General features: G+C 38.2%; 3 long non-coding RNA genes and 1 pseudogene across 4 annotated transcripts in view; 1 reads left to right on the top strand and 3 right to left on the bottom strand.

Annotated features, from left to right (window-relative positions):
* The window catches only part of LOC110834703 (rab3 GTPase-activating protein non-catalytic subunit-like), a 62045-nt pseudogene that overhangs the window by 21446 nt on the left and 12689 nt on the right, over positions 1-27910 (bottom strand). Inside the window, exons 9-19 of the transcript XR_015535904.1 lie at positions 18183-18322; positions 17294-17489; positions 15683-15823; positions 14651-14886; positions 13161-13312; positions 12210-12438; positions 10769-10969; positions 9250-9392; positions 8781-8983; positions 5598-5717; positions 23-246 (exon numbers count right to left, since the gene is read on the bottom strand). The product of XR_015535904.1 is annotated as a rab3 GTPase-activating protein non-catalytic subunit-like (transcript). The remainder of the gene's footprint in view (positions 1-22; positions 247-5597; positions 5718-8780; positions 8984-9249; positions 9393-10768; positions 10970-12209; positions 12439-13160; positions 13313-14650; positions 14887-15682; positions 15824-17293; positions 17490-18182; positions 18323-27910) is intronic.
* On the bottom strand, positions 280-1647 carry LOC147873291 (uncharacterized). The gene is made up of 2 exons (XR_015535905.1): positions 1596-1647; positions 280-1434 (listed from the first exon to the last, which is right to left on the bottom strand). It is a non-coding gene; the product is annotated as an uncharacterized LOC147873291 (long non-coding RNA).
* Positions 6695-11077, top strand: LOC147873292 (uncharacterized). Its single transcript, XR_015535908.1, has 4 exons — positions 6695-6933; positions 7351-7538; positions 8801-8943; positions 10730-11077. It is a non-coding gene; the product is annotated as an uncharacterized LOC147873292 (long non-coding RNA).
* Positions 19540-27886, bottom strand: LOC147873293 (uncharacterized). Its single transcript, XR_015535910.1, has 2 exons — positions 26581-27886; positions 19540-22185 (listed from the first exon to the last, which is right to left on the bottom strand). It is a non-coding gene; the product is annotated as an uncharacterized LOC147873293 (long non-coding RNA).

Raw genomic sequence — 27910 nt, forward strand, 5'->3', positions numbered from 1 at the left:
AATTAAGGCAGTTTATACAAACCTAGTATCTCAGTTTCATGTTCATTTGCTGGCGTGGCTTCTGTCCCTTGCTCGACTTCCAGCTTGCAACCTTCCTTGATGTCTGCAGAAGCAGTTTTCCTCAGACTACTTTCTTCTGTCTGCTCTTGTTCCAAATTTTCAAATTCAACATCAGACATGTCCACCAGTTTGCATGGGTCAAGTCCTGCAGAACTGAGCCACTGGGCAACAAGCTCAGACACTGATAATATGAAAAAACCAAAACAGAAACTGCTGTCACTCTATTAATTTTACTTTAAAATTATTCAGAAAACATGTATAACTACTAGGGCAACAGCCAATTGAAAACAACAGAATATAAAATAACAGTATTGGTCCCATATAAGTTATATTTCATTCCAGAAAAAGGCATCACTTCTAATTAAAATATAATAAATCCAATGCAGAATGAAATCATACATTTCAGGAGTTTTCAGTCTGTGGCCTGCCAATGTGTTGTGAGTCCACACACATATATTTGCAATATTGTATCACCTTGGATGATGAAACAATAGTTATGGCATAATACTTAATTGCCAATAAATAGTTAACAAGAATGACAAATAAGCAAACATGTTAAGAAACTAACTGATGCAAACCTTTTTGCCTAGCTTCTTTAATAAACTGCCATGAAGTTTCAATAAATTATTCACAGTGGTCTATAAGTCAATAAAAATGAGAAATGTGGCCCTTGGTCTTGATGGGTTGACAGACCCTAATACAGAGGACAGGATAAAGTTTAGAAAAGTGTTTTAATAAATGGTAATTTATTTAATGTATATGTAGGTAGTAACATTGTCTCTGTACAATAATGACTTGCCTTGATAATTAAAAATAGGTCAGGAATGAGCCTCTTTGTAACTTATTCCACACATTACATCAACAAAGAAATTTTATAAAGGAAGTAATTCTGCTGAACATGTTAGTGAAGAAGGTCTCAGTGTCTTGATGGGAAGTTTAAAACTTAGGCTTTTTAAATTATTTATATAAAGCATTAGCCTTACAGAACTTCAAAAATAAATATAAATACATAAACTAGAGTGAAATTTTAAGTAATCTGTATATAATGTGATGCAGCTAAAAACACTATACAGAAAGCACACATGGGCAGCATTTACTAAAATACAGCTCATGGTACAATACTTTTATTTTCCGTCGTTTCACAAGCTTATTGTTAAAATCACATAAAATTTCACATAAAATTGTTACATTTTTAAAATTGACGACATGTTTCGATATACAATTCTATCATCGTCAGGTCTATCAAAATTAAAATTAAAATCTGGTGTATCTGTTGCTCTGCTTATATTGATTTTGTTTTTACCCGTTTTTGATTTTATTACATCTCCAGGCTTCTTCCATTTAATTTTGGAGACTGCGCCTGGGTGCCTATATCTGTAAAATCAATTTTAATTTTCATATCGTGATTCTGGCTACCGACATAGGAAATGGAATAATTTTACTCTAATTTTATATTTATTTTAAGGAATTACTCAAATATATCGTATTACAAGCAAAAGAAATGCAATCACAAAATATAAAGTATTATAACATACCGGGTTGTGTGTGATGTGCGTGTCCGTTGTTATTGAATGGCAGACAGCAACTGAGTTGTGAGTATCGTGTGTGGCTATATATAGGTGAAAGTTGTTTAGGGGGTTGGGTCAATGGACTGTAGAATGTTAAATATCGGATTGTTCGTGTAAATGTTGCTGTCGTTTAATGCAAGGTTTTGTTTATGTGTTCTTTGTATATGATATTTCTCTATGGTGTCTCTATGTCGTTTGTTTTGTATTATTTTTATAATGTCCATTGTATGTTCTATTTTGTTGTATGAATGTCCTGTGTTTAATATATGCTTTGCATATGCTGAATGGTCTTTATTATGTTTTATTGCTGTAATATGCTCTTTATATCTTTGATTAAAGGTGCGTCCAGTTTGGCCTATATAGGTTAACGGGCAATCATTGCATTTTAACCTATATATGCCTGGTTTTTCGTATTGATTTGTTGTGTCTATTTGTGGTTTTTGTTTCAAGATGTTTTTTATAGTGTTTTTTGTTCTAAATGCTATTTTTATGTTATTTGTTTTAAATGTTTTTGTTATATATTTGGTTTCTTTTCCTATATATGTGAATGTGGCCCATTTGTTTTGTTTATTTTCGTTTCCGTCTTCATTTATGTTGTTTATATTGTTTATTTTATTTTTGGGTTTTAATTCATAATTATTATATCCGTTTTCTATTAGAATTTGTTTTATTGTGTTACATTCAATTTGTTTGTTTACTGTGGTTATGGGATATGTATTTTTTCTGTTTATTAAGTAGTTAATAGCCATCTGTTTATGTTCATTCGGATGGCATGAAGAGGCATGAATTATGGTGCTTGTATTTGTGGGCTTTCTGTATATTTTGAATTCGAAGTTATTTTCGTTTCGTATTATAGTTAGATCTAAATAATTTAATTTGTTATTTTGTTCTTTTTCTAAAGTGAATTGTATATTTTGATTTATGTTGTTAAATTCATTTAAAACATTTTTTATATCTGTATTTTTTCCATCAAAAATCATGAGTATATCGTCAACATATCTACTATAGTATTTAATTTGATATTTATTTAATATATTTACTATGTAATCATGTTCGAGATATTGTAAGAATATTTCAGATAATATGCTCGAGGTGGGAGCTCCCATAGGTAATCCTGTTTCTTGTTTCCAATATTCATTGTTGAATTGGAAATAATTTTGGTTAATAATAATGTTAGTTATATTTGTAATTTCATTTATTAGATCTGTATTTATATTCTGTCTATTTAGAATATCTCTTACAATATCTCGTAGCATGCTTGTTGGAATATTTGTATACATATTATTGATGTCAAAAGAACAAATTTGTATATTTTTATTATTATGAAAATTTAATTGTTGGATTTCATTTATTAATTTTATAGAATTTGTTATATTAAAGGTATTTGGTAAATTACAATATTCTTTTAAAATGTTTTGTATTTTTATTGCTATTTTACACGAACAATCCGATATTTAGCATTCTACAGTCCATTGACCCAACCCCCTAAACAACTTTCACCTATATATAGCCACACACGATACTCACAACTCAGTTGCTGTCTGCCATTCAATAACAACGGACACGCACATCACACACAACCCGGTATGTTATAATACTTTATATTTTGTGATTGCATTTCTTCTTTTGCTTGTAATACGATATATTTGAGTAATTCCTTAAAATAAATATAAAATTAGAGTAAAATTATTCCATTTCCTATGTCGGTAGCCAGAATCACGATATGAAAATTAAAATTGATTTTACAGATATAGGCACCCAGGCGCAGTCTCCAAAATTAAATGGAAGAAGCCTGGAGATGTAATAAAATCAAAAACGGGTAAAAACAAAATCAATATAAGCAGAGCAACAGATACACCAGATTTTAATTTTAATTTTGATAGACCTGACGATGATAGAATTGTATATCGAAACATGTCGTCAATTTTAAAAATGTAACAATTTTATGTGAAATTTTATGTGATTTTAACAATAAGCTTGTGAAACGACGGAAAATAAAAGTATTGTATTGAGGAACACAAGCAGGATGCAATTAAGATATAAGCAGCTCATGGTATTTATGGAGATATTGTGATGACAAGCAACATTCCATATTCCATTATGCCATTTGAAAACAAAGAGGGACTAATATTGACCAGCTTCTGGTCTATGCTTATCATCTTAATTCAATGGGAGAAATATAACATGAATATAAAATAGAACACAGAAACTCTATTAGATGCTAGTATGGAAGTTGGTCTGAACATAAACACAGAGAAAATTAAGTATATGCTCATGTTTCACCACCGGGACTACAGAACAGAATTAAAATATGCAGATAGCTAATAAATCCTTAAAAATGCAGCAAGTACATTATTTGGGAATGGTGACAACCAAAATTGCACTCATAAAAAAATTATAGAAATATTAAGTCTGGGGAATCTTGCTACCACACAGTTCAAAATCTTTTGTCTTTCCATTTCCTATCTAAAAACAAAAATTAAAATACGTAGGGCAGTCAAAAAGTTCCCGGAATTGTGGTATAGCACGGTAATGGTAGGACATATGGCAACGCTTACCTAATCACCTTCAAAGTAGGACCCATGCGCACACACACACACTTGCTTCATCGATCCTGCCATTGTTGGAAGTACCGGCGGAAGGCTTCGTTTGGAATCTTCCGGAGTTCGGCCGTCGCATTCAACACGTCGCTGGTTGTGCGGCAATTCCTCGCCGAGAAAAGTATTCCCGTCATCACCCAACCACCATACTCTCCAGATCTCGCTCTGAGTGACTTCTGGCTGTTCCCTACTCTGAAAATGGGCCTCAAGGGGGCGCGTTTCACAACCATAGAGGACATCAAATCGAATGCCACGGCCGAACTCCGGAAGATTCCAAACAAAGCCTTCCGCCGGTACTTCCAACAATGGCAGGATCGATGAAGCAAGTGTGTGTGTGTGTGTGTGCGCATGGGTCCTACTTTGAAGGTGATTAGGTAAGCGTTGTCATATGTCCTACCATTACCGTGCTATACCACAATTCCGGGAACTTTTTGACTGCCCCTCGTATATAAAACTGTAATTGAATATGTTCTTTTGTATAGGCATGATAACTTGGTCTCTAACATTAAAGGAAGAACAGAGACCGAAGGTATAGTCCGCGAGCCATGAGAGTAGATGTGGCCTTGTCAGCCGATGCTTGTGCAGCAGGGGGAAAATGGGTTCTGCGCATGCGCTGGTGATGTATTCCTTACCTAAGAACATTGTGCTATCAGTCAGTCTGTACATTAGCTCACGACGTATGGCCTATATAAGCTGCGGGTGTTTTTCGGTCCGCTATTAGCACAAAATTGTACCCCACCTCCCTCAAAGGTGTCAGGTCTACTCTCGTGGCTCGCGAACAATAAAGATGGCTTTCTTCTAGGCTGTTGTTTTGTTTGATCTGGTAGAAGTTTACTGATGTCTCGGGGGTGCTTGAGGAAACGTCCTCTGTCCCCGTCGAGGATCGAACCCCAGTCCATAGCCATTTATACTCTTAACCAAAAATGATGATACAATAAAAATAAAGAATGAGATGGGTGTGGAAAGAAATAAGCATGGAAGAAGTAGGAAATGCATACAATACTTTGGTTGGAAAACCTAAATGGAAGAAACCAATCAGAATACTTGGGAAAAAATGTGAGGATACTATTAAAGTAGTTCTTACAGAATAGGGAGGGAGGTTGTAGAGCAAATTCATTCTGACTCAGGATATGGATTGATATAAGGCTCTTGTGAACAAGGCAATAAACCTTCAGGTTCCATAAAAGATGGCAAATTTCTTGACTATCTGAGCACCTGTCAGCTTCTCAAGGACTCTTCTCTTTTGACTCAAGTTGTTAAAACCATAAACATACTGCAATCATTTCCAAAAACAAGTGTGCAAGAAATTACACTTGGGAATGAGATGAAGTTATGTAAGAAACTGTTAAAACTGTTAAATTCCCAAGTACCCTTTCCTCTGTTGAGAACGTAGCTAACTGACACTGCAGGCCTCCTGTAAGGACAGCAGAACAGCTCAGGTTTGGGTGATATTTGCATTCCACCCTTTTTTCTTGGTGTTGGCTTCCGCCTGGAAAGAATTTAAAATGAGCAAAGGAAAAATCCAAACATTTGTAAACTGACTTGACTTGGTCCACTGATCCAAAGACAGGTGAAGCTAAGACACAATTTTTAATAAAAACAAGACCTCAATATAGGCTATTGTACTATGCCCATGAGTATAAAAGAGCCAAGACAACAAACTTTTCATCTTCAGTGATAGGGCGTTTCAGTACCTCATCCCAGACCGAAATGGAAGCTGAATGCCCCAAGATTGTATGCATTCTTCTTGTTTCATAATTATTTGAATTAGTTGCTGTATTAAAAGATCCTGAACTCATCTGGTATTCAGTTACATTTCCTCTCACTTCATTGTGAGATCCATATCTTCACAGAAACTGTTCTGTTTGCCCTACTTTACATGACATGTCCTCCAATTTAAATGCAGAAAAATTAGCCACTCTCTGAAAACCACTCACCTTCCTCATTATCAATATTGTCACTTACACTTTCTTCCACGACAATAGCTTCTTAAACTGGTAAATCATCAATTACACTAGAATCATCCCGTTCTCTTCACCTAATATTGTTAGGGTGATTAAATCTAGGAGGATGAGGTGGGCAGAACATGCAGCAAGCATGGGGAAGGGGAGGGGTGTTTACAAGGAAGGAGACAGCTGGGAAGACCTAGGCATAGGTGGGAGGATAACATTAAGATGGACCTTGGGGAGATAGGAATCAATGGAGCGAACTGGATGCAGCTGCTCAGGACAGAGTCTGGAGGCAGGCTTTTGTGGACATGGTACAATTGACTTTTCAGAGAATTTCCTGCACCATAGAGTGAGTGAAGAGAATGAAATATTGTCAGAATCAATGTTATTCATTCATAGCATTATCAATGTCCTCACAATACAAAATATTCCTGCTACATGAAGTCATTGCCACAGTAAACTGTTGAGTCTTATCTATTATAAAAATTTGTGATTCCTCGTTGTCGTCAAAAAATGACGTCATCAACAATGTCAACCTATGTTTGTTTATACTCGGCATTGTTGTGGAACACAACAATGCCGAGTACAACACAACAATGTCGAGAAAACAAATAACGCTTAGTACCAAGCCAGTCGCATTATCACTGCTCTACAAGCAGCACGTCTCATTCTTGAATATTGACTGACAGTTGGCCTAAAACATCAGAAAAGTGAAAGAAGACGTTTTCAAGTATTTGAAGTACCAACTCCAACAAGGTAAATTGATACTCATTCGATATATTGCGATTAAGAAAGGGGTTAGTTTAGTGTCTTACTCAAGATTTTAAAACGCAGTATTAAGTATTTTAACTACCATTCGGGGGGCGGGGTTAGTTTAGTTTCTTACTCAAGTGATAAAACACTTGAATGAAACACTTAACTAACCCCCCGAAGGGCAGTTAGTTTAGCATGTTACTTAAGATTTCAAAACGCAACCAACCCCCTATTGTTTTAACTGTCAATTCGAGGCGGTTAGTTTAGTTTCTTACACAAGGTTGGTTGCGTTTTACAAACTTGACCACCCCCCCCCCCCCCCGTAGGAGCTCCGAAAGGAGCGCCCTGCTCTAGTTAATATAAAAATTTGTGATTTCGTCGTCGTCAATAAATTACGTCATCAATCAACAATGTCAACAGATATTTGTTTATACAACAATGCCGAGTAAACAAATAACGCTTCACTACCAAGCCAGTCGCATTATCACTACTCCAGAAGCAGCACGTCGCATTATTAAAAATTGACTGACAGTGGGCCTAAAACATCAGAAAGGTGAAAAAAGAACTTATCAACTATTTGAAGTACCAAATCCAACAACTGCAACAAGGTAAATTGATACTCATTCGATATATTACGATTACGAAAACTATTATGAAAACTGACTTTATGATCGATTTTAAGACGAAGATTTGCAAGGGTGGGGATGGACATAGAAAGTTGACTGACCAAGAACAGTTGGCCTCTGAACAGCGACGTAAAGAAGTAAAATATCAGATAGAGACAGCGGGGTTAGTTTAGTGTTACTTAAGATTTTAAAACACAACCAACCCCCCGAAGGGGGGGGGGGGGGGTTGGTCAAGTGTTTTAACCCTCCATTTGGGGGGGGGGGGTTTAGTTTAGTTTAGTTGGTTGCATTTTACAAACTTGACCAATCCCCCCGAGGAGCGCTCTGCTCTAGTAATATAAAATCTGTGCATGGAGCTTCATACACTAATGGATGATGGGATGCCTTTCTAATTTTTTCCTTCCTCTTTGTGGTGTGATTTATTAGTTTATATTAATGGGACACAAAAGAATCCATTCTTTTATCTTTGGCACTAATATATGTCATTTGAAATCCTGCACCTTTTCTGACAGGGCTACAGAAGTCACATTTCAGATTCTTTTATTAAATCAATAAACTGCAGCAAACATCATGGTATGCAATATGCAAGCATTGCTTGGCAGTACATGACTAGTGATGTCTGGGATATTCAATGGGAAACCAATACGAATAAAAGTAAAATTCACACCTCACTATCTCAGAAAGTGATAAAATTTGGCATACGAGGCTCTTCTTTAATAACTCCTTTGACAATGCACTTAGTGGAACATTCTGGCATTCAGTGTGAAGTTTATGTAATTTTTCTTTCTAGCCATATATAAATACACCTCAGAACTTGTAAAGCTTTAGAGGTAGGAGCAGTCACATGTTGTGAATTTGGAAATTGTAGAAAAGAAGCATCTGAGATTTATTTAAAAGTTGTCATAAGTGTCGGCCATACAGTTGTCTCTAAGTGCTCAAAAAATAATTACGGGATCACAAGAAGGCGCACATTTTTTCAGGTTTTACATTACACAGTACCGTACATAAAAGGAACTGAGCAGTGGACACTTTAATCTCTTGTAAAACAATATTCTGTATATTTACTATTACTGAGATATACTTCCACTGTTTCTCTCAGTAGAAAACTGCAAACAAATTATGACTGTGAACTGTATTCTAATTTTATGGGATGCAAATTTGGAGAAAATGAGCAGTTATATTCACATAAATATAGTACATAAATAATAGGAAATATCTGTTTACCTTAACACTGTGTCCAACAGAGCCACATCTTCCAAATGGCCAATCAGCAAGCTCCAATGACAGGTGTTACAAGACATATTCTCCCACTCACTTGCTGAACTGCGAGCCTCATCGTCTGCTGATGCAGCAGAGGATTCTTGTTGCTGTGAAACTGCACCTTCTGGTACTGCATTTGGAACCAAAACATTATGTGCATGATGATTCTGCAATCAAAATTCATGCAATTGGGGGTGAATGAAAGAGCTTTAAATGCTCACTCACTTGTCACATAGCAAGCCATAACAACTTTCATTCTCAGCATTACACACATCTCGCTAGAGGTTTTGGTATGCATTTTCTGGCTGTGTGCTCCGAAACGTCAAGAATGACAACCTTTGCTTTGAAACTTGCTATATATCTGGTATGAAACGAATTCCTATATAAGACTATGTTTTGAAACATTCCCGGTGTTGACCTTGAAATCCCTTACCTTTTCCACCCAAAGAGCAACAGCTCTGCAAACAATGGCTCCTGTGAGTGCCATGAATGGATTCACAGAATCCATCAGCACACTGCGAACATCACACCACCAAGTTGACAGCTCATTGTACTCTGCACATATCACATTTACATCTGAAATTCACAAACTACATGTTAGAGTAACAAAATTTCAGGCAGAGTGACATGAAAATAGGTGCAACACCACAAGCTCCTTCCCAACCAGCTTTGTCTATCACCTACATTATAAGTGGAAATAAAAATACAATGTTTTGGAAGTTGTATCTTCTTCCTGGTTGAGCTAGCTTATTGAGGGGGCCCCAACAGCTAGGGCAGGGGTGGGGAAACTGCAGCCTTAAGTACACATGTGGCCTTCTAGGTCCTTAAGTGCAGCCATATGACTGAATCCAAATTTTGCAGAACAAATCCTTTTATTTTTATTAATACATTTTCCAAGACGCCCTTAAGGTCACAAATGACGGATACCCATCTAGAGGATCAACTGAAACTGTGGACCTCCATGCTGCAACCAAACATTCAAATGCTTTCCAACAAAAAGCAGACACAAGAAAGTCATTAAAAGATCAGTTAACTTTAAAATTAACAAATAGTTTTCATTTTTTGAAATTATTAAGTACCTAGTAGTTAGATTTTTACAAAATAATGTACATTTTTAAGTATATCTAATTGAAGTTTCTTGAATGCGGCCTTCCAACATGAAAAGGTTCCCCACCCCTGAGCTAGGGTCTCCAACCTTTTCTTCATACTTAAAGATGCAGCTTCTGAAATGTCATATTTCTACATATCTGTAATTTAGAAGATGGGGGGGGGGGGGGGGGGAAAGAAGGAGAGAGAGAGAGAAAGACCACTGCACTAATTTACAAATACAAATAGCATCTCATGGCTGAACCATCTGTTAATGAAATAAAAGCATTTACAGTTTCCTCACAGCTGCAGTTTAATGTTGTCTAACAACATCTAAACAAAACAATGCAACAAAATATAAATTAAATTCTTAAAAAAAATTAGCAGCAGATTAAATTCACAGAATCCTTCTACCATGCAGTTTAGAATCTTACATCTTCCCATCTCCTATTGTAAAACATACACATTAAAATATACAATACACAAATGGGCTTCTGGTTTGCCGCACCATGTAGTCTTTTAGCTGTAAACAAATGTTTTGGAGAAAGAACTGCCTCCATCTTTGAGACTCAATTGAGGAGAGGGAAGAAGTGGATCATTCATAATGGTTTAGCAGAAGGACAAAGCCAGGACACTGGCAAATCATGGTGACCAGATGCAGTACTGACTTTGACAAAACATTAGTAATAGCCAACACCTGCTACTATCTCCACATAATCCTTCATCTCTGCTCCATTTTCTTTAATATTTATAATGTTAAAATACAAGCACTCTGAGGGTGAGCACACTCAGTAAGGCCAGCAAAAAGACACATGTACTTTTTACAGAATTGACCTGCTTGTCTGAAAGACAATGCCAATGAGAACCTGCTAGTGAACAGATGGCTTTCAACAGCTCCATGAAACACAGCATCTCTGCTTCCAATGCTGAACCTTCTCTTTTCTGAAGCCAGAACTGAAGAGCAAGTTGCACGAGGTGAGCCGGCTCAATACAGCTCTCAGCAGCCGCATTCTTCCAGTCTTCCATTTTGGTGTCACCATACAGTGTACCTTGGTATACCAGTTCACCTGCCAAAGAACAACAAAACACATTACCTCTCTCACTGACATGGCAATGTAATCAGTTTCAAGCGCAGTGAAACCTTGAATGAAATAAATAAGATCAGAAGCTTTTCAGCCTCTTGTCATGTGATTTATTTATATAAGTGAAATATATGAGTACAATGTGCTGATAAGCAGCATTTAAAACAATATAATGCATATTTGTTCTAACAAATAAGGCTGCAGGAATTCATCCTTCATGCCCACCCCTAAATCCATGAATTTTATTCAGGCATGTGAGTGTGTTTCCCCTTCTCCTCTCTGGTTTCTTCACTGTGATATGTGGATAACTAAGTAAAATATTATTTATTCAGATTGTGACCTTTTGGCTAATGACATCAACATTTCAGAGGAACATACTGTGATATATTCAATGGTAACCACACCCCAGAAGACCACATCTCAATGCCTGTCACACTGAGAACCTCAAAACTAATACCATATTTCAGTTCATTCCACTTTTGAGTGAAAGAGGAATGGAAGGTCAGTTAGTTACTTTGGTGTTAATTCAGTTTTGCTTATCTCACTTTGAGCACTTTGTTCAGTTTTATTGCAATCTCCGCTTGCTTTATATTCTTAAAGTTATGTCACATCTGAAGAGTTGATTACCTTCATGTTTCACTAACGTCAACATAAAATGTCCATAGAATTCTCACTGTAACTATCTGAATTTCTAATACTATACATTCTACCAAGTGTTGCTCTGACAGAAGAGTTGATCTTTATAGTGCCAACTCATAAAATATAATTCTGCACATTATCTACCATCTTCGTCTTATCTAAACATGTTTCAGAAAATGGATCTCAGTTGGGCCGAACTAGGTATGAACATTTTTCCTCATTTTTTTACATCTGAAGAGGGAAACAAATCCAGTTTTCAGAACACTGTGATAGGAATAAACCGAGACCATGGATAATTTCTACAACAAAAATCATGTTTATTCTATCACATCATCACCAGAAACCTTTATATTTAATTTAAAAGATTTTGAGACAACCTTACAATTCATCAATGCAATTCCCCCCAATGCATGTTGCATGCAGCACCCATCATTTAATACGCCTAGCAAGATCAGGTGAAGAAGCTCTTCACTACGTAATTTTCTCTGCCCTTCTGTCACGTCCTCTTTCTTCGATACAGATATATATCTAACACTCCATTCTCAAGTTTCTTATGTTTCTATGTTTCCTGAAACAGCAAACTCACTGCTTCTTTTCAGTTTGTCTTCAGAGATGCTTTTCTTGAGACAGATTGCTGACGTTTCCTTCAAAGGGCCTCTAATGTCAAAACAAGATAGAAACTCAACAAATGCAGTCTTCCCGTCCTCTCTGAATGCGACTCTTGCCTTTGACTGAGGTTTTTTCTCTACAGCAGCAATCAGTTTCCTCACGCCATTCACTTCCCTTTCTGATGCATGCAAGAGCACAGACAGGGTCTGCAAGAAACAAATCATTCCTCATGATGCAATTCTACAGTGGACCTATTGCAGCCCCCTGACTTTCAGTGTAAAACCACTATTCACGCGCTGAATATTGTCAAATGTTTTAAGTACATACCTCGGCCCTTGTGAAACTGCATCCTGTTACATAAGGTGCGGAAAGTAGTGGTTCTATGCAAATGGATTTCATGTTCTGAATTTTCTGGAGACCAGATATATTTCAAAAGACCTCTGGCTGGCAAGCTCCACAGATTTAATCCCACCAGACTTTTCTTGTAGGTCCTACTTAAGGGATCTATTGTATACATAAATGACCTACCTCCAATAATAAATATCTTATCAGAACCCACAATACAACAATACCAGCAGTGAACATTCAACATCAAACTTGTCACTTTGTAACAAATAACTAGTTTTAAATATGTTGTGACATCACTGATAAAAATATTTTAGAAATTTACTAAAAGTTATATGCATTCAAAAATAAAGAGGAATTTTTTCCTCTGAGTTTTAGAACATGGACTTAAAAATGTTCATCATCCCTGGCCTAGTCACTAATTGAACAATCACAGCAATTTTCATTTACAATTCTTTCCAATGATGAGAAATTACCACAAATATCATGAAAACTGACACTGTTTTCCTCCCCAAAGATCTTCAACCTTCCCACGCCATAGGATCATTGCAAAATGAACATAAGAACCAACGTGAGGGCTTACCTGTGGTGAGTTGAGAACATCAGCTACAACTGTGTTGTACGTTGGGGGTACCTGATGCTCTTGGTGAACAAACTGATAGAAAGACACAAGCCTCTGTAATTTCTAAGCCATCTGAAGCAATGTTTTACTGCTGAAGTCCAGAGAACTGGAATCTGAGTAACAAATGCATACTAATTTGAATGTCAACTTCTACACATTATGCATCTATTCTCTAGTACAAAGAGTTACTTTATATTTGTTCCATATCTAACTCAGCAGAGTCTGTTAGAAACACATAAAAACACTACACAACTGGGACTGGTAAGTGCCAGCCACCCATACTCTTGCTTGAATACGACAAAACCATTCAAGATTGGTCTATAATTGGATGTAAATCATCAAATATAAGAAATAGATTAACTCAGATAGCTCTAATCCTAGTACAAATCAATGACCACACTATTCGAAAATTGTAATATGTAGAATTCAACTGAAAACAGCATGACCAGATTATAAAGTAATGCATTTTAAAAATGCATTACAATCTGTACAGTAGTCCCTCATTTATGCACAGGCATTAAAGCAAAACACTATTAATCTAAACTGAGAAGCTCAACTTGAGATTAAGAAATTCAGATCAATAAATATTTTTTCAGGTGACAGTAAGCACATTGGATGGAATTTAAATCATCCCACAAAAATTTTATTGTACTTCAAAAAATGTAAAATACAGCTATAATAATAAGCAAGTCGCCTACATGTCAAAAAAGGCCATAAAGAGAGCAACATTAAATAAAACAACCAAAACAACTACTTCTAATAGTTTTAGCCCATTTACTAAAATGCAATATCGTCATGTTATAGACTCTAAAATATTAATGAAGTACCCTGCATTCAGCTGTTAACCTTCTCACACAACACTAAAGACAGCGCCTTCTTTGCAACATCTGACATGAACATTTTATTCCAATCTTTACAGTTTTCAGAGTCTACAATGCTTGTTCAAAAACATGGAATCCTTTGTTCTACCAGAAGTACACCTGATATTTCTTGGCACATATTCTTAACCTTTCCAGTGTTATAGAGCAAATAGTTTTGCAAGGACACAGTGTGCTATAACATTTATCTTTCTTACCTGTCAGTAAATATACTGACACAGTTCAGCTTAGGCTTATCGTAATAGAGGGCCATCATTGATTGTCTTACACTTTTCAATTGTAAATATTAGAATGATGTATTGAAATGCATGGGGACAAAACACTGTAAGGATATCTAACCATACACAATATGGTTAAAGCACAGACAACTGATACACATAGTTTCACTATCAGCGTTAAAGGCTACCTGTAAAATTTCATGGCAGTGACAAGCACAGAGACCTACAGTATGACAACAGAGGTGATTCATGATTCACAAATATAGAACTACCTTTCATTCAGCAAGTCACAATCTGGGACCAACAACAAGGATAAAATACACTATATTGCTATGTACTTTGTCACTTATCTCACCTTGTCCAATCAATTTTTCAACAACAACACTTAATGCAGCATCCAGAGCATCGGGAGTAATATATTTACTGGTTGACAATATCTCAAGAGTCTGAGTTCGTACGTCATTGGTTTTTAGTTCCTGTACTGTCTTTCGTACCTCCTCAATCAACTTATCATCAAAATCTTCTTCCTTCAGGAGAACCTTCAGTTTCTTCAGCAAGTGCAGGTCTCCAGCTCTGTTACTATTTTTATCACTGCAACAAAGAATATTTAATGTTGTTGAACAAAGGAAGGATAAGAACTCTTGACTTTTAGGTGCATTCACAACTACAATGCACTTAGCAACTTAACCATATCTGTCTGTCTCCATGTAATGGCTCAGGAACAGCTAAATAGATATTCATGAAATCTGAATGTGCAGTAACAAAATGTATCTGTGACAGAATGCATACAGCCTATAACATAAATTTCATTATAGCAAGCAAAGTCATCAACACTCAATTTCTTAACAATACACATATGGAAAATATCATATAACATAAGAGCTTTCTTCCGGTTCTATCATAATAAATTATAATTTGCTGAGACTTTATTCTAGAACTTGCAATTTTGCTTCCACATGGAGGATTCAATTTTTTAATATTATCAAAGCCTGAGTACTGCCCAGCCCATGCATAAGCTATTTATAGCTAGTTATCCATAAAACTTTTGTTAACCCACATTCTGTGGCTCTCTCTAGTCTATGAGAAGAAATAATGCTTTCCAGAACGTTTATTTGTTTGTTCAGCTGAATGTACAGCAGTATCTTTACTACAAGTATAAAATCAGATGACAAATCAGACACATCTGAACAATGTTAAATTCACACATACCCAAGCACCTAGCAGAATCGATCACAATTATTGCAATGAATAAATTCAGTTTGCACTGGCATGAAACCCAGGAAGAAACACCAATGATATGAAGTGATAATCTTTGGCAAGCCACAGAATCCATCACAAAACAAACTTGGCTGGTGGCAGCAAGGAATAAGGACTAATGAACACATACCTCAGTGCAAAGTGGAAGGGTACAGAGATCTCCTTCACTAAACCACTTGGATCAATAAAAACACAAGAAAACTGGCATCTGTTGCCACCTTTCAATGGAATGTTGTTTAGACCCACAAGGCCATAACCCATATGTAGCAGCCTGCAAGCATGAATGTTACTGCTGTTACATGTCTGTAAGATGGATTTCACAACCTACAGGAAGAACTTAACATTCAGAGAACTAGTCAAAAAATTCCTCACTTTTATAACATATATTTATAGATGCGGACTGGATTACTCTGTCCTTAGGTTTTCATGGCTGATGTATAACTTTGGCTTCCAGGAATGAGGTTGAATGATGAAAATGACCCGTTTTGGCAAACACTACAGTTGCCATTTTTAAGCGAACATGTAATAGCTGATCATCTTTGGAAGACTTATAGCCTGCTCTTCTGCTTCACCAATCAGCACCATCAAATTCAGCTCACTACCTACCACCTGCCCTATATAAGGCTTCCAAAAAGCACCCAACCATTACTTACTCACCCTAAAGATGGCAACAGAAATGTTTGCTGAAACAGGTATTTTCAACAGAGATCATCTATGGAAGCTGAAACAGTATATAAGAGGATCTAGTGGGAGGTTCTTTCAAACATAATAATGAAGATCTGCGTAGAAGTCTGCATGGACCAAAATTTTAGAACTTTACAAGGACCGAAGCTTGATTTCCTTTTAATCTAACCTGGATAAACCCCAATCTTTGTGGCAATTGGCCCTGACTATTGTGTCAACAATACAACTTTATTTTATTGCATAAATGTCAATAACCCTTACTGAATATTTAATGACACTGTAAGAACATCTGGAATTCCCAGCAAATTTTCATGTGTAGTACAAAACTCACGGGGAAATTTGTTAACGAGCATGTAGCATCACATCTCTCTATGCAAAAAAGAATGGCATGAGGATGTTTGATATGTTCAGAATGCCATAAATTGAACCAGGCCTGAACCCAGACATTACCTGTGCTGCCCAGACCCAGGCCTGTGCAGATCTCTGCTTCTGGGTTCCATATAGATAATGTCCTGGCTAGTTAACAAGCTATTAGCTTCTCAAGGACTATGCTTCATGGTGCTAGTTACACCATCAAAGATGAAGTACAAAGCATATGACATTTTTTTTTACTAAAATATTAATTTACTGTATATTTATTTACTTTCTTTGTATTTAATGAGACTGTCAGTAGCTTAAGCTTGTAGTGTTGAAGCTACATAACAAAAACGATGATCATTCAAAACGCCTTTAAAATAGAATGTGTTATCTTGTAAACAATCTGACATGTATAGGGCAGAACACTTAGAACATGTATATGTTTCTAAAATAACAAGTCTCTCAAAGTGAATTCTGGTCCAAGTTAGACTTCTTATCACATGCAAGCAAATAATGCATGGAAATTTGAAAATTTCAGTACCTCATACCTAAGGGGACTGTTACTAATTTGTAAACTGAGACTGAGAATCAAAGCTGAAATTTAATGCTGACAACTGATGAATTATTCTCCATTCTTCCTACATGTACAGCAAATTACAAAAGAATCCAAGGTGTTGTTACTCTGATTAGTTATCAGCACCTTCCACTTTTGCTTGCTGTAAACTTGGCAACTCTGGGTCCCTGCTGCATCGCCCATATCTCTATGATGCCTTGCTTAGGTACGTAGATGACGAGAAACAATGCCATTCGTGGCTGATGAGTATTCCTAGAGCTGATGCCACATTGCCTTGTTTCTTCTTGAACTTCAAGCCACCCACACTGAGCATCACGATACCCTGCATTAGCACACCAAACTACAATTTCTTCATCATATATCTAGACCTAACGAACTGACAAGTCAATGCTCTCTCTTGTAACAGAATCTCTATGTTCATCACCCATTAACACAAAGGCCAGTGAAAAATCCTACCTTGAGCTAGTTCAAGTGAATATAAATTACAATCAGTCCAGGATATTCTCTTTTAACATTATCTACATAACTGTACCAAAACTCCAATAAAAACTGTGCACAAGAAACTTACTTTGTAGTTGGGCACTATTTCTGTTAGTTAACCTATGAATATACAATTTTTCTGTTCATACTTCTGTACCAGAACTAATAATTACTTTAAAAATAGTTCACACGATTTTCATCTTTCTATCACAAAGTATGTAAAAATGAAATTGTTTATTTTCACAGATGTGTAGCTCTGCAGCTTAGTCTTTCATCTTTGTAATAGAATGTGGTTCACAGAAAAATGTTCAAGTGTTTCTGCAAATTGAAAGAGAAAATCAAACTGCAAATCTGATATCTGTTTAGGCCTACAGGTTAGACATAATTTCTTTCCAAAACTTAAATGCTGAAGCTGCTAAAATTCAAGATTGCCTCACATTTAGGTAGTTACCGTAACTGCAAAATGTAATTCAGAGCTTGTTGAATAATACAAAACAGAGAATACAAAATGAAATGATATTACAGTACAACATACCCTTCCACATACGAATTGCCACTCCTTTTAGATTATCTATCAGAATGATTCGTCCCAGGCTGTCCGACACTATGGACAATTTCCTGTTTGGAGATATCACCACCCTATCTCCATGCCTCAATAGATCACACAACCCAAATCTGAAAAAAAAAATCAAGCCTCAAATAAAAAACATCAGAAAATAAAACATAATCTGCACAAAAGCCACAGGTTTTTAGAAGCCAGTCACACAAAGCAGAGAAAGATGCCACAGTTCAAAGGAAAAAAAAAGAGTTCAGCTGTAATACTAAGAGGAGAAAAACTTCATAACAATGATCTTAAAACTTTGCATACCATGTAGTGTATTAGAATATAAAATAAGTAAACAAACAACTATTAACACTATAAAAAAGACACTATTGCCATACGCGTTTCAACCTCAAGAGGTCATCATCAGTGGCATCAAGGAAATTAATTCATTTAATCTAATGGTTTAAACTGGATTTAGAAAATAAATAAGGTGTTTCACAAAAGTATTTCAAGCGTTACTGCACTAGATGTTGTTATTCACAGAAGTAGAACTATGCACTTAGCTATTGATCCGATGGTTCGGTGGCCTAAGCTGGTCTGCTGTGAGCTGTGGTTGCGTCGTCCGTACCTGTGAACTGCAGTGTCGTGGGTGTGAGATTGTCAGTACCAACCAACCAACCAACCAACCGACCAAAATAGCTAACTAAGGGCAGAGTCCTGCGCAAGCACAAGCATCGTCCCTTGCTGCTACTACTACTACTACTATGGTGTAACAGCCCAAAATCGATGCATCTTTTGTCGGCATGTAAACATTATGCCAGCTGCGCCTACATTCATCGACAAAATGCTGCTTTACGTATACTCTGCTACCACCTGAGACACTTTTACGGCATAGATAAGACACCCGTTTTTCTGTACGCTCCTGGGGACATTGAGTCCGTCGTTGAGAACAGCCACTAAGCCTGACATCGTTCTCATCGATATCTCTGGATGCACTATGTATGTCATCGAGTTTTCGGCCCCGGCTGAAACCAACATAGTTGTGAAGGAGGCTGAAAAACGGACCAAGTATCAAGACCTTGTGTTTGAGCTAAGACAGCTGTACCCAGGATTCACTGTCAAATTAATCGTCCTTATAATTGGAGTTCTTGGAGGAGTCAAGTCGTCACTGCTGGCTAACATCAAGCTTATTCCGGCATGCCAGCGTAATGCTGAAGCATTGTTGTATCCCGGGGGATCGGCCAGTCCCGCAGGATTCCAATATTCCCGAGCGGCTAGGAATGATGGTAGGCGATGGTAGGTTTAATACACAGCTTAAAAGGTGACTGCCTAGTCTGACGAGAAGACGTTCGACGATTGATGATTTATTTAATAAGTCAGATGAATACAAAGAAAGTTGGCTATGTATAAATGCGTAGATCAGCAGAGTTTCCTCCTGACGAGTAAAATGAAATGTCCGATGTGTTTTCGAAATGCACGGGTTATAAAGAAATCTCGATATCGCTCTTGTGACGTCAGTGACAGTTTTTTACATGCCAGCTGGTGCAACAAACTGTAACGTGTCGTCCCAAAGCGTGGTTCTGGATCCAATTAGAGGACACGATAACCCCCGGGAACCGCGACCCTTTGCCCTGTCAAAGTTCAGGCGTCTTGACCTCGGCAGGCCTCCTCTATCTGTGACAAATTGGAACCCTTTTCAATAAACTTATCTGGAGCAGACACCATAATGGCTTTCTGTCGCCCCTGCTTACAACAGCTGGAAATGGAAATTCTGGCTGTCTACAATATAACTATTACACTTTATCTAGTAACCTACTGATTATACTTTATAATTAATCATATATGTGATATATGTGATTATCCGTAATTAGCTTATAGGTATACAACACCTCCCCCTTTTCTAATAAAAAAAAATTAAGGACAGTCCATCTATGATCATTAAATTTTTTTTTTCTCTCTAACGTTTATCGGTCGCCAATACTTTGCTTGCTACCCTCCTAGCTTGAGGTGTAGAAGGTGTAGGATTGGATAAAATGGTTATTAATTCCGTTTCTTCTATGGCGTCCTGACTTCTAGTCACGGTCAACCGACCTGAAGGTACAGACAGACTCTCATTTGAGGTGTGAATTTTCGTAACTATCTTGGGTTTAAACAATATAGTGTGGCAAGGCCCCTCTCCATCAAACCACTTCTTAATCTTTGGCCATCCGCACTTACAACACCTACAACAACATACATACATCAAAATACATACAATTACTCCAATTACACACATTCCCACATAGGTGAAAAATGATAAAGATCTTGTTTTCTCTGAATGTTCCAACTTCCATTGCTGTTCTTCAATCATTGCTTCTACTTCTGATATTTTGTAGCTTGACAGTTTTAGCTCATCTGTATGGGTTATAATGGTTTTGATTGGTGTATCTAAATTAATGTTATCTAATTTTAGTTTCTTTCCTGACTTCTCACAACAGTCATATTCCAAAGTTATAGGTGGGATTACGTCTTTACTAGTGAGATTCACTTCTCGACTAGCATGTGCTTGAATTAAAACTTGGTGTCCATAACCCGAACACGGTTTCAAAAATGTAAATTTACCTAACCCGTTAATGGTTACATCCACAGGATCGTGGTCTGGACAAATAATTGTCATGTGTTCGGCATATGGCGCTACATACAACCAAACGTTATCTCCTAATGGTGTCCACAATGTTTCCTTTAATTCAACTATTCTTTGAGAACAAGATTCTGGAATACCAGAACTGTATTGCAAAAGTCTTACTTCACAGTCTGCCACTGAATGTACTATTTGTACTGGGAAATTTTGCTTACACACACGCAGCTCTGAGGTCGCTAGGCTGCACTGACCTATTTCAGTTTGACTTAAACGAGTATAATATTGTCTCGTTTTGTCTATCAATACAAACTCCTTTTCAGGTTGAATGAATGTGAACTTAGCTGTAGTACCATTTATCCTAGTGGGGAAAGGATGCACATGATATACATCATAGTTTAAATGAGAACATAAAGGTAACTTAATAATATACACAAAATAAGTATCTTGAATAAACACATCAAAATCGATTACATTAAGAAGTTGAAAAGAATACTCCGAGCTCAGTGGTAAGGGGAAAAACTGGTCTCTTGGAAAATCATTCTGACTACCTTTCATGATCTGTTGGATCTGTGCTGGTAAAATTAATTGAGGCTGTAATATTCCTCTATGCGCGTGCAATACGGCGTCTACCAATACGGAGTATTGGTCTTGTAATTCATCAAAGGCTCTATCTAATTGTAAAGCATGTTCCCTTAACGTAATTAGCATCGAAGTATATCCTAAAACTGTATTTAATTGTCCGTCTTCCTCAATAATATGTTTTCTTATCTCTGACAATCCCTTTGCCAGAATCTGCTCATTGTGAGATACGTCGCTCAAGGTTCTGTTTACTGTCTTTAGTGTACTTTTAACGACAACTATCTGCTCCTTTGAAAGCTTTAAAAAGTTAACTTGTTCCTGCTCTAACTGAGTAATCTTATCTGAATAGTATTTTCCATCCTGTTCGTCCAACGTTCCGAACAGTGTATGTGATATTGCTCCTATAAATCCAAATAAACTCCTTTTAAAACGATCTGAAATCGAAACTCGTTGGGTCAGTTCTGTTAACGTAATTTTCATAGACTCAATTTTACGTAGTTTCCTGTGTACATGCTTAATTGAAGACCTGCATTCTGTTAAATTTACCCAGTCTGAACGTTCATGCGCTTGACAAAACTCTACAGTGAACTTGGCATATTTTCTGACGTTTTCGAAATTTTCATCAACACGCGCTAAATCAATGTAGCTTAGAATTTTCCAAACGTTACTAGACAGTCTGGCTTCTCCAAGGTGCTCGTAGTAAAGTCCTGGCGATTCCGGAATCTGTTGGAGTCTGAAATCTAGCGTCTCTGCTCCTATGATGACCATACACGCTATCCATGTCATTAACCCCATCTGTAAATCACACAAAGAATGGCTTGATTCTATTTGCATGCACTGTAGTTTGTTTAGATCTCCGAAGTTGTAAGGTAACATTTACCCCTTGTATCTCCTTTATTGCATATGGGCCTATCCAGCTAGGGCCTAATTTCCTAGAACGATTTTTCCGCGGACTCTCATGCTGTAATAAAACTAGATCTCCCACTTTGAACTTGGGTACATGTATCTGTTTGTCGTAATAATCCTTACTCCTCGCTTTGGAGACTTCTAACCTTTCCTTGGCAACCGTGTAACTGTTTTGCAATCTTTGTTTCAACTCCTGAACGTAGCTATCCAAAGCGTAGTTAACACCTTCCGGCGGCTTCTGTAAATAACCCGGTAAATTTGCAACTCGCCCGAACATCAATTCGAACGGCGTATAGTTTGTTGCGCTATGTGGCGTAGTGTTGTATGCGAATACAGCATATTTAATCCAATCGTCCCAGTTGGATTGATCCTTATCTACAAAATGCCTGATAAATTCAATTAAAACGCGGTGGGCGCGTTCCAAAGATCCATTCGTCATTGGATGCACTGCAGTGGTGTTTATTTTCTTCACGTGCAGTAACTTGCAAACATTCTTAAACATATCACTCAAAAAAATTGGCTCCGCAATCTGATAGTAAGACCTGAGGGCATCCGTATATCAAAACTACATTTTCAACAAAATGTCGTGCGATCGTTTCGGCGGTTTGATTTCTCATAGGTACGGCGATCAAATACTTGGTTAGTTCATCCTGCATGGTTAAAATGTACCTGTTCTGTGAGGAACTAACATTAATCGGTCCAACTACATCTATGTTTATCTTCTGCAATATCGAATCGGGTGTAGTGGTTAACTGTAAAGGCAATTTGGTATTTAGTTGAGTAATCTTATTCTTTTGACAGGATTCACACTTCTGAATATATTCCTCTACATCTTTCTTCATGCCTGGCCAATCAATGTATAACTTCAATTTCTTATAGGTCCTATTCATTCCCATGTGCGCTCCTAGTGGAGTCGAGTGAGCTTCGCGTAATATTTCTCCTTTTTGCTCCTGAGTGAGTTCCTTGCATGGTTCTGCGCCTTCTCCTGGCTGTTGCATAACTTGGATTCTACTGAGAGCGTCGGGCCCTCCATTCAAACTTCCCTTTCGGTACATTATCTGATAATCAAACTCTTCTAATCTTAATCTCCACTTTAGCAATCTGGAATTTGGATTCTTTACGCTGGATATCCACGAAAGTGGCTGATGGTCACTAATAATCAAAAATTTTCTGCCATACAGGTACGGTCGAAAATGGGTGCAAGCCCATACTACTGCATAAAATTCCTTTTCTATCACACTGTATACTAATTCGGCTTTTGTTAATGCTTTACTTGCATAAGCTATTGGTTTCTCATCCCCAATAGACCCTTGGCTAAGAATGGCACCTAACGCCGTGCTACTTGCGTCTGTACATAGTATAAATGGCTTTGTAAAATCAGGATATTGCAACAATGGTTCACTTGTTAGAATTTCCTTCAATTTGTTAAACGCATCCTGTTGTGGCTCCTTCCACTCATAATTTACTCCTTTCTTTGTCAGATAAAATAGCGGCTTTGCTATCTGGCTATACTGTGGAATAAAACGCCTATAGTATCCCGTCAATCCGAGAAAACCCTTCACTTGTTTGCGTGTTTGTGGAATGGGAAAGTTCCTTACGGCGGACACCTTGGCTTCGTCCGGCCTTACCCCACCTCTCGTTATCACATGACCTAGGTAGACTACCTGTTCCCTCAAAAATTCGCACTTGTCCAAATGCAATTTTAGATTATGCTCCCTCAATTTGTCAAACACCTCTATTAATCTATCATTATGCTGCTGCAAATCTCTACCATATACAATTATGTCATCTAGGTAAATCAGTGCCCGTACACCCTGGATACCACTCATTATATGATTCATCAACCTCTGAAACGTCGAAGGCGATCCCTTGAGCCCCATTGGCATTCTTTTATACTCAAAATGCCCCTTTTGTGTGGAAAATGCCGTTTTAGGCTGGTCGTCTGGATTAAGAGGAATTTGATAATACCCCATTGCGCAGTCCAGCGTCGAGAAGAATTTGGCCTGTCCTAAAGAATCTAGCAAATCAGTTATCAATGGCAGTGGAAAACTATCCCCTATTGTGACCTCATTCAGATTTCGATAGTCCACGACCATCCGCCATTTTTGTTTTCCTGAAACATCTACCTTTTTGGGTACCATAATTATAGGTGAATTCCATGGTGACATGCTGTGAGTGATAATCCCTTCGGACAGCATCTTGTCGGTCTGTTTGTCTACCTCATCTTTCAAAACTTCAGGTATCCTGTACTGTCTGACATTTATTCCCCTAGTCTTATCGATTGTGGGTGTCGGAATCGAATGCTGAATGGTCTGAGTACAAGACAGCTTGTCTCCCGGCAGGTAGAAGATGTCATTGTACCTAATGCATAAATTTAGAATTTCCTTCCGTTCCTCCCCATTTAAATGATTCAATCGCAGATGTTGACCCAATAATTTGGCTCTTTCTGATTCATAATTCTTACTGACAGTATACATTATCCTCATGTTATCCGATTCGCATTCGTATGGTTCTAACTGTACCTCGGGTGCTTGTATGATGACTTCCGTATCTAGTGTGTTGGCAATACAAATTACGCAACGACCGTTCACTGATTTCGTCAATGATTCTGACATGTAGACTCCTGGTACTAGTTCTTCCTTGGCCGCAATTCCCGTCAGACTCCCCTCATGTAATGTAGGTACTTCGACTATGGTCTCTGATCGTGGTGCTAACTTAATATACATTTGTGCGTTCACAGCACTGTTTTCTAGCCTGTCGTCAAAGTTCACCTTTAACATGCCCATATCTATAGTTCTAGTCTCAAAATCTATCTTAGCTCTCTTGGATTCCCAAAAATCTCGTCCCAAGACGGCGTCACACGGAATGGAAATACAATCGCTGACCACCTGAAATTTGTGTGTTGTGTACATATCTTTCATCTCTAACTGTAACTCAATCGAACCCAGTGTCTGAAGGACAGCTGTTGAAATCCCTTGAATCCTCACCTTGTTCGTACTGTCATACCGCAGTCCCTCCTGTAAACTGGACTCCTTGATTATTGATATGTGCGCCCCTGTATCAATAAGGAACACTAACGTAAGTTTCCTCCCATCTCTTACTTCAAATGACACGGTGTCTAATGCACTTATGCTACTCTTACTACATATGCTGCAACCCCTTAAACTCTCCGAGGCCCCGACTGGCTGCTTGCCTGACCTCTCGGCCCGTTTCCCTGCACCTGGCTCGATACTCCACATTTCGGTTTCCAACCGCTATTACTTCTCTTACAATCACGTGCAATGTGACCCATACTCCCGCAAGCGTAACACCTTACTACATTTCTTTTCTCAGGTTCTGCAATCACATGCGCCTTGTACCTGGGCCTCTGGTACCTCGGTCCTGAGTTACCGCTACTAAATCTCTGTTCATTCTCCGACCTATAAGCTCCTAGGCCTCTTTCTCTGGCGGACAACAATGCACTCTCTTCTTCTAATGCTAACTCCACTGCACTAGACAATAAAAGCTGTTCACCCCTGCTCCTAACGATCGTCTGAATCTATCATTCGACAGTCCCTGGATGAAACAAGCTCGCGCCAAATAGTTGATCAGACTAATGGCTCCCGCCAATTCACGTTCGTTGCACACCTTACTGGTAGCTAATCTCAATTCACTTTGCATCTGGTCTACTCTTGACCCCCAACTTGAAATTCTTTCGTGTTTTTCTTGCCTGCTACTGAACATTTTACACGCATAAAAATCTATCGTCCTCCGGGTTGCATAATTTTCTTCTAATATCGCTTTAACTTGACCCCAAGTGCCGGTTAAATCTCTCACGAGTAGCTTCGATCTCGCTTCTCCCGTAATCTTAGCCTTAATGAACTTCAACAATAACCCATGGTTTACTGGATCTACCAACTCAAAGGCGGCGTCAACATTATCAATAAATTCCTTCAGCTTACTTTTCTCTCCTGAAAATGGTGCACCTATCAGCTTCATTGCCTCTGAAATGCTACAGTAATTTTGAGATGCCATTTCCCCCGTTCCTCCTACAGGCTCCTCTGACTCAGACATTATGCTATACTCCTATTCACCCTTACCCAACAATATACAACAGATCACTCGGGTTTACACTCGTACGTTAATGAAGGGAACGTAAACTGTTTTATTGTTTATTTGCAAATTTGCTTTTCTATTAAAGTTACTTCCCCAACTAACATATATCGCAATTCACTGAAATTTTTAATAACTCCCCGTTAATTCAACAAACAGTTTGCGTTGGAAGAGGATTTGAGCTCAGCTTACCCTTTTCTGGAAGTGCTTGGCTGTGAATAAATTCACAGGGGACCCCGAACTCTTCCTGGAAGAATGAAGATGGTGAAATGTGCGGTATCCTGGACCCTCTGGGGTGGTGATGAACGGTATTCGGCACCCTCTGGCTTCTGACGAAGAGCAGAGACGGAACTCTGAAGTAACCTCGATCGTCTTGCGCCGGGTTTCGTAGTGGAGGCGGCGTCTCTCAGCGGCGGTTGTTGGCAGCCCTCAGGGAAGCACGGTTCTCGGTCCGTTCCACCTGATGAGTGGAGGTCTCCCTGAGCAACAAGGTCGCAAGAGAGGCGATCTTGCACTGTAGCAGCGTAGCAATTCACGCCAGCTATCAATGTCTTCTTGTTCAAGCGTCGTCGGCAGTGTCTATCAGATTCTATCAGGACCGGTAGCTCGTCAGCTGAAGTCTTATAGAATACTGTAGTCTCAGCAGTTCGTCAACTGTTGCCTCTGCTTTTAATTACTTGCTTGAAGTCTTCCGTCGACTGTGTGTATCCCACAATTCTGACACCAAAAATATACCTCCTCTGTTGTATCCCGGGGGATCGGCCAGTCCCGCAGGATTCCAATATTCCCGAGCGGCTAGGAATGATGGTAGGCGATGGTAGGTTTAATACACAGCTTAAAAGGTGACTGCCTAGTCTGACGAGAAGACGTTCGACGATTGATGATTTATTTAATAAGTCAGATGAATACAAAGAAAGTTGGCTATGTATAAATGCGTAGATCAGCAGAGTTTCCTCCTGACGAGTAAAATGAAATGTCCGATGTGTTTTCGAAATGCACGGGTTATAAAGAAATCTCGATATCGCTCTTGTGACGTCAGTGACAGTTTTTTACATGCCAGCTGGTGCAACAAACTGTAACGTGTCGTCCCAAAGCGTGGTTCTGGATCCAATTAGAGGACACGATAACCCCCGGGAACCGCGACCCTTTGCCCTGTCAAAGTTCAGGCGTCTTGACCTCGGCAGGCCTCCTCTATCTGTGACAAATTGGAACCCTTTTCAATAAACTTATCTGGAGCAGACACCATAATGGCTTTCTGTCGCCCCTGCTTACAACAGCTGGAAATGGAAATTCTGGCTGTCTACAATATAACTATTACACTTTATCTAGTAACCTACTGATTATACTTTATAATTAATCATATATGTGATATATGTGATTATCCGTAATTAGCTTATAGGTATACAACAGCATTACTCAGCCGGATGCAAAAGGCCGTTCTTCTTGGGTCGCTCTGACTACTACGTGCGCACGACCCCAACTCACTGTAGCCGCCTATCTCGTGGTTCGAGCCGTGACTACA

This window comes from Zootermopsis nevadensis, unplaced genomic scaffold, assembly GCF_977971745.1.
Source record: "Zootermopsis nevadensis isolate Lab colony 2312 unplaced genomic scaffold, Znev_1.0 Znev_ptg000020l, whole genome shotgun sequence".
Lineage (NCBI taxonomy): Eukaryota > Metazoa > Arthropoda > Insecta > Blattodea > Termopsidae > Zootermopsis > Zootermopsis nevadensis.